The sequence below is a fragment of the Puma concolor genome, chromosome C1, assembly GCF_028749965.1.
Source record: "Puma concolor isolate L17-30 chromosome C1, mPumCon1.1.hap2, whole genome shotgun sequence".
NCBI classification, from domain to species: Eukaryota; Metazoa; Chordata; class Mammalia; order Carnivora; family Felidae; genus Puma; species Puma concolor.
The window spans coordinates 33,211,025-33,217,832 of NC_141674.1; positions in this window are offsets into that span (position 1 = coordinate 33,211,025).

A 6,808-nucleotide genomic window follows, 5' to 3' on the forward strand; every position below is an offset into this window, starting at 1 on the left:
TAAAGACACAGGGCAACCGATGCACTGCCTGCTCAGGGATTTTCTTTTGCTACAAAGAACATTAAGACAATTGCTGAAATCTGAATAAGGTCTGGATTTTATTGTCTGATAGTATCATATCAATGTTAATTTCCTGATTGTGATCATTGCGCTGATGAGCGTACGTATGTAAGAGCGTGTCCTTGTTTTTAGAAAATAACACATTAAATGTTGGGGAGGTAAAGGGGCATCATGTCTGCAACTTGCTTCCCAATGGTTTGGAAAACAGCGAATATGTAGAGAGAAAAAATAATAAAGTAAATGTGGTATGAAATGTTTGGGGGATCTGGATGAAAGGTACACGGGAATTCTCTGTCTGAACAGTCTGAAGAAATCTGAAATTATGTCAGCCTCCCCTATCTTCGGTTTGGGGGCATTTCCTTTTTTCTCTTCTCTCTCTTTTCCGTAGGCGATCTCCTCCTTTTCCGCGGTATTAATTACCATCTACACGATACTCTCAAATTTATCTGGGGCTCAAACTCACGAACGATGAGATCGTGACCTGAACCGAAGTCGGATGCTTAACCGACTGAGCCACTCAGGCGCCCGTAGGCTGCTCTTCTTAATGTCAGAATGCATGCCCAGTTGTACCTTTCCACCTATCCTCAAATGTCTCACCTGTTTCTCAATCTTGCCCCGCCCTAGTCTCAGTGCATGTTCTTCTTTTTTTTTAATATAAAATTTATTGTCAAATTGGTTTCCATACAACACCCAGTGCTCCTCCCAACAGGTGCCCTCCTCAATGCCCATCACCCCCCTCCCCTCCCTCCCACCCCCCATCAACCCCCAGTTTATTCTCAGTTTTTAAGAGTCTCTTATAGTTTGCCTCCCTCCCTCTCTAACTTTTTTTCCCCTTCCCCTCCCCCGTGGTCTTCTGTTAAGTTTCTCAGGATCCACGTAAGTCTTCTTTCTTCACAAACCCTCTCCTCTTCCAAGGCCTCCTCACCTGAGTGCACAATGCCAACTGCCTGCTCAAACCAGAAGAAAATAGGGGTGCCTGGGTGGCTCACTCAGTTAAGCATCCAACTCTTGGTTTTGGCTTAGGTCATGATCTCGTGGTTTCCTGAGTCCAAGCCCCTGACTTCAGGCTTTGTGCTGGCAGCACAGAGCCTGCCTAGGATTCTCTCTCTCTCTGCCCCTCCCCTGCCCACACTGTCCCTGTCTTTCTCGAAATAAATAAATAAACTTAAAAAAAGAAAAAAGAGAATAAGAAACTCTTAAAAACTGAGAACAAACTGAGGGTTGATGGGGGGGGGGGGAGGGTGGGTGATGGGTATTGAAGAGGGCATCTTTTGGGATGAGCACTGGGTGTTGTATGGAAACCAATTTGACAATAAATTTCATATAGTAAAAAAAAAAGAAAAAGAAAAAAAAGAAACCGAAGAAAATAAACCACGACTCCAATACTTACTTTTGGCTACTATCTTCCCTATCCCCCATGTACACGTTTATTTCTTGTGGTGAAACTTGACTTTCAAATTATGAATGGTCTTTTGTCACTGAAACCTTTTTTTGCCTTGCTCATTAAGATGTTCTGTAAGGATCTACGATCCTTACAAAAGTTTGCAAGCAAAGGACAACAATTTTATAATATATGATCCTAGGTTTATAAGCTGGTCCCAATAGTAACTTGTTCATATGCTTTTAAAGCCTGCTGATGTTTATTGAAGACTGCTATGTTTGTGTGGGGATAGACATCAAAATGTTTATCTCCATCACATTGTCATCAATATTGATGAATATCAGGAATGACATACCTTTTCTATCCAACAAAATGACAGCATGGCCTGCCATTCAAGTAATGGCTCATTATCTTTTTTTGAAGTATTTACTTTGTCAAACAATTGTTTCTCGTGACCTGTTATTCTTGAGAGATGTCGCACTTCATTGGGCCATTGTGAATACAGAGACCCCTCACTTGCCTCTGCATGTACATCTGTAGTTAGGGGGACCGACTGGTGGGTAAAGCAGTTTGTTACTAAGCTTGGTCATTGGAGGACCTATGTATGACACAGCACCACTCCACAGCCGTCAGTGATTAAACGTTATATAGAAGGAAGGCAGAGCAACTACTCAAAGTGAATTTCTGTTAAGGTTCATAGACAACATGATCAAATTTGTAACAGTGAATATGTACTTGCTGGTAGAAAAAATTTAGCTAGACCTTTCAAGGATGATTCCTCAACTCCATGCCCGAAAATTCTCCTGAAGATGTATGGGGAAGATGCGATGACCTGGCGGGAAATACAAGAGACACTCTGTGGAGGACCCAGAGCCTCACCGAAACTCCTGGTTCTCTTTAATCTGCTTGTACCTTTCTGGGTCAAGCAAACCCCACTTTGCAGAGATCTTTGGAATTGAGATTATGTCCTGCATCACTGTATCACATATGGAAATGAAACACATTTTCATTGAAGAGTCAAAAAAGTGAGGGCAAAATAAAACATTTAAGATTAATGAAAGAAAGAAAATCTGAGAATTTGTCATCAGCACACCCTCACTACAAGAAATACTGAAGGATGTATAAGTAATGCGAGACCAGATCAAAGTAGGAAAAGCAAGAAGGATTAGGACGACTTTATAAAATAATAATAATTGTGACTTGTGGCCTTTTTTAAAGTTTATTTATTTATTTATTTTGAGAGAGCAGGAGAGCGCATGTCATGCTTGAGTGGGGGAGGGGCAGAGATGGAGAATCCCAAGCAGGATCTATGCTGTCAATGCAGAGCCCATCAAGGGGCTCGATCCCACGAACTGTGAGATCATGACCTGAGCAGAAATCAAGAGTGGGACACTTAACTGACTGAGCCACCCAGGTGCCCCATAAGGTATATTTAAAATAAATAACAGTAATAACATATAAGTTAGGGGGGCAGTAAATGGAATTAAAAGGTTTTAAAGATCCTGTATTATCCAGGATGAGAGTAAACATCCTGAGGAATTTGAGACTTTGTTAAGTTAGGAATGAATATCTGAATTTCTGGGGTAACCACTGAAAGAATGGAAACATGGTATATACCCTACAATCTAGTAGAGAGGAGGAGAAAATAAAATGAGAAAAATGTATAATCAATCCAAAAGAAAGAAGAAAACAGAACATGCAGAATAAATAGAAGACATAAAATAAGATTGTGGCTTCAAACTCAAATAATTCAGTGTGTAAATAAAATGTAAGTGGCTAAATGATTCTTTAACAGTCACCAATATAAAAATATCCAACTATATTTTTACAAGAGATATATCTAAAAAATAAGGATACAGACTGTTTGAAAGTAAAAGATTGCAAGAAGAAACATCAAGCGTTTCAGTCAGGTTTTAGCTGGGAAAACAGAAGCCTCTAAGTGTTCAGAGTGAAGAACTTTATTTAATACAGGGAATTAGAGACTTCAATGATCTTTGAAACAGCCGGGTGATAAAGAGCAGGGAGCAAAGGTCAGCAAGCTGCTTTCACACAAAATCTGCTTTCAGGAAAGCAACTGGGTGATTTTCAGGAAGATTAATAGCTGCTCCTTCTCCTCCAGTTTCCAAATCCTGTGCAGTTGTCTCTCATTGGCTAGGTTCAATCCAGAATCATAAAGAAAAGAGATACAGGGAACTGTAGTTCCAAGCTTCCTATTGGAAGCAGAGATAAATGCTGAAGGAAACAGTGAGGATGCCTACCTGAGATCAAGCAATCCAGCCCAAAAGGAAACAGAGGTAGCTATGTGAATATCAGATCAAAGTAGACTCTAAGGTCCAAAGTATTACTAGAGACAGAGAGAATCGCTTCAAAATACAAAAAATAATAAAGATTCAATTCACGAGCAAGATCTAATATTTGAATTTGCACTTGCCTAATAAGAAAGCCTCAAAATATATAAAGCTGACAGAACCACAAGAGAAGTAGATACACCCACAATCATATTGGATGGGTTTTATATACTTCTCCCAGAAATAAACAAATAATTCAAGAAGGATGTACAAGATTTGAAAATATGAACAAGGTCACCTTAATGGACATACATAGGGCAATGTGCTCAATAATTCTATTCTTTTCTAGCACACACAGAATGTTCTCAAATAATGAGCATATCCTGGGAGATAAGGCAAATCTCAACAAAGTTCTAAAAGTCAGAGTTGTACACAACTGACCTCAATAAAATTAAGCTAGAAATCAACAACAAAGAGGCAATTAAGGTCATCTTGTTTCAGAAATTAAGAGTCATAGATCATAAAAAATTAAGAAATATTTAGAACAAAGAAGGGGTGCCTGGGTGGCTCACTCAGTTGAGTGTCCAACTCTTGATTTCGGCTCAGGTCATGATCCCAGGGTCATGAGATCAAGCCCCACATCGGGCTCCATGCTGAGCCTGCTTGGGATTCCTTCTCTCCCTCTCCCTCTGTCCCTTCCTCACTTGTGCATGTGCACTCCCTCTCTAAAAGAAAAAAAGAGAAATATTTAGAACAAAATGACAATTAAAATGCTGTACTTCATAGTATGTAGGATAAACTAAGGCAGTATTTAGAGGAAAATTTGTAGCCTTAAATGCAAGTGTTCGAAAAACAGAAAGACTGACAATTAAATTACTAAACATGTGAAAAAGGAGAAGACTATGGCCCATAACCAAGAGGAAAATTGGTCAAAAGGAACAATAAACTAAAACACTTTAATTTAAACAATAATTTTATAAATGCACTCAGTGGGGAAGGACTCATGAACAAGAACTCTGGGGTAGAGAAGACAGAGAACAGATATCAGAGGGGGGATGAAAGAGAAAGGGGACAGTGAATATGGTTGAGGAGAGAGCTAGGCTTAATGAAATGGATTTGACAGACATCTTCGGAATAGGGACGTTCCAATATTTTCTTTTAAATTATCTGCTAAGGGTTGTTGATCCCCCTCTGCACCCCTCCAGTCTTCACCAGACGTCTGTTTGAAAGAGCCGACTCTTATCTGGGGTCAGAGGGTGAGAGTCAAGCAGCAGGGGGTGTGTTCTGGGAGAGAGGAACAAACAGCTGCGAGATGAACTGTGCCAACAATGATGCAGCTGGAGTGCCAGGCGTGGGGCAGGAAGTAAGGCCCTGTGACTTTAGCCATCATGGAGAAGCAGAAGAAACCCACGGGTACAGAACAGGGGTGCCAGCAGATTTTCCCTAGACCTGTTTATTATGCATGTCGGGGTGACTGAATTTACAGGGAGGAGCATAAAGCTACCCTACAGGTCCTCGGCATCCTCTCCCCTGGATGCAGATCTACCCAGGATGCAAAGTGCTAACGGGCAGGCTGCTTGGCGAGTCTGGAGGCAATAAAAGGATGTGCTAAATAACTAGAGTCATCGATGGGACGCCCGATACAGCCATGGTCACCTCTAGGCCGTTTTACAACAATGGATGAAGTTATGGGTGGGGGAGGGGATCAGGGTCACAAAGCTATTAAAGTGAGAGAACGGGGATTTGAACCCGGGTATGTCTGCCACAGAGGCCTGCACTCTGTCCTTCACATCAGCATAGATGGCTCACGTCTGTTTCAATCATTGTCGAGGAAAAGAAAGACCCCAGCCTGGAATGGTATCTCAGCCAAGCCAGACTGGGTGCTCTGCAAAGACCTATGATGGATGTCGCATTTTGCTACTTGTATTTGATATGTCTCGTGTCTTTTTGTTCTGCTATTCCTCCTTTTCTGCCTTCTTTTGCATGAAGTGGATATTTTCCAGTGTACCATTTTAATTTCTTTGTCGATCTGTAACTACCTTTCAGAGTAATTTTCTCAGTGATTGCTCTAAGAAGTATAATGGACATTTAAGTCACAATCTACCTCAGATTAATGCTAACTTAATTCCAGTAAACAGGAAAACTTTGCCCCAATATAACTCTATCCCCTACACCCTTCTTTGGCAAAGATCTATGAAACATGTGTCCCTGGGAGACTTCTGGTAAATAATAAACTATTTGTGCTTTACTTATAAGTACCATATTAATGAGCTGACAGCACATTACTCAAAGTCATACAAAGTCACGGCAAGCCAAGTGCAAAGGTCATAATTAAGATCACTTTTACTCATTTTTATGTCTAAAGCTCTATAGTCCCTCGCATATGCTGTGTTAAGAATAAAAACATGGCTATGTTTGCACATGTGTGCAGTGCCAGGGGGAAAGAGTGTGAACTTCAGCAAATCATAGTACCTCAAAGCAGTTGTGCAAGCTGGAATGCATTAGACGTTCAATAGCCCCTTGAATAGCCCCTGATGCAGAGTTCATGGGTCACTAAGTAACAGGATGAGTTTCTTCAGCTGAGATAAGACTTAGTAACTCTTGAATGCTACTTTGTTCATGGACACTGAGATGGTGTTCTTTGGCTAGACCGAAGGCTCTCTCAGCATATTCTTGTGCCTGGAATGGAATTACAGTTACAAAAGGAAGTCGTCATAGGAAAGCTTTACACTGGGAAGCCCCATCTGTGCTCAACATGGGAAAGGACCCATCAGCTTCTCACGCCACCGGTGTGAAAAATTTCCACTTTTGGAGTTTCCACTTGCTGGAGACTTGCGAATACCCACTAGGTCCTTACAACTAGCCACACATGTGCTGAGTGGGGCATGGGGGACCAGAGAAACCCACCTGGCTTGACAAACTAAGTACAAAGTACGCCTTCTTAACAAAGTGAGATCTCCACAGGATCTGAATCAGGACCCTCTGAACCAGCACCGGGAGGCCAGGGGTGACAGGTTCCACAAGTGGCTTCCCATCCTAGGGGCCATGGTCTAGAGTTTTGACTTGGACAGAGGCCTCA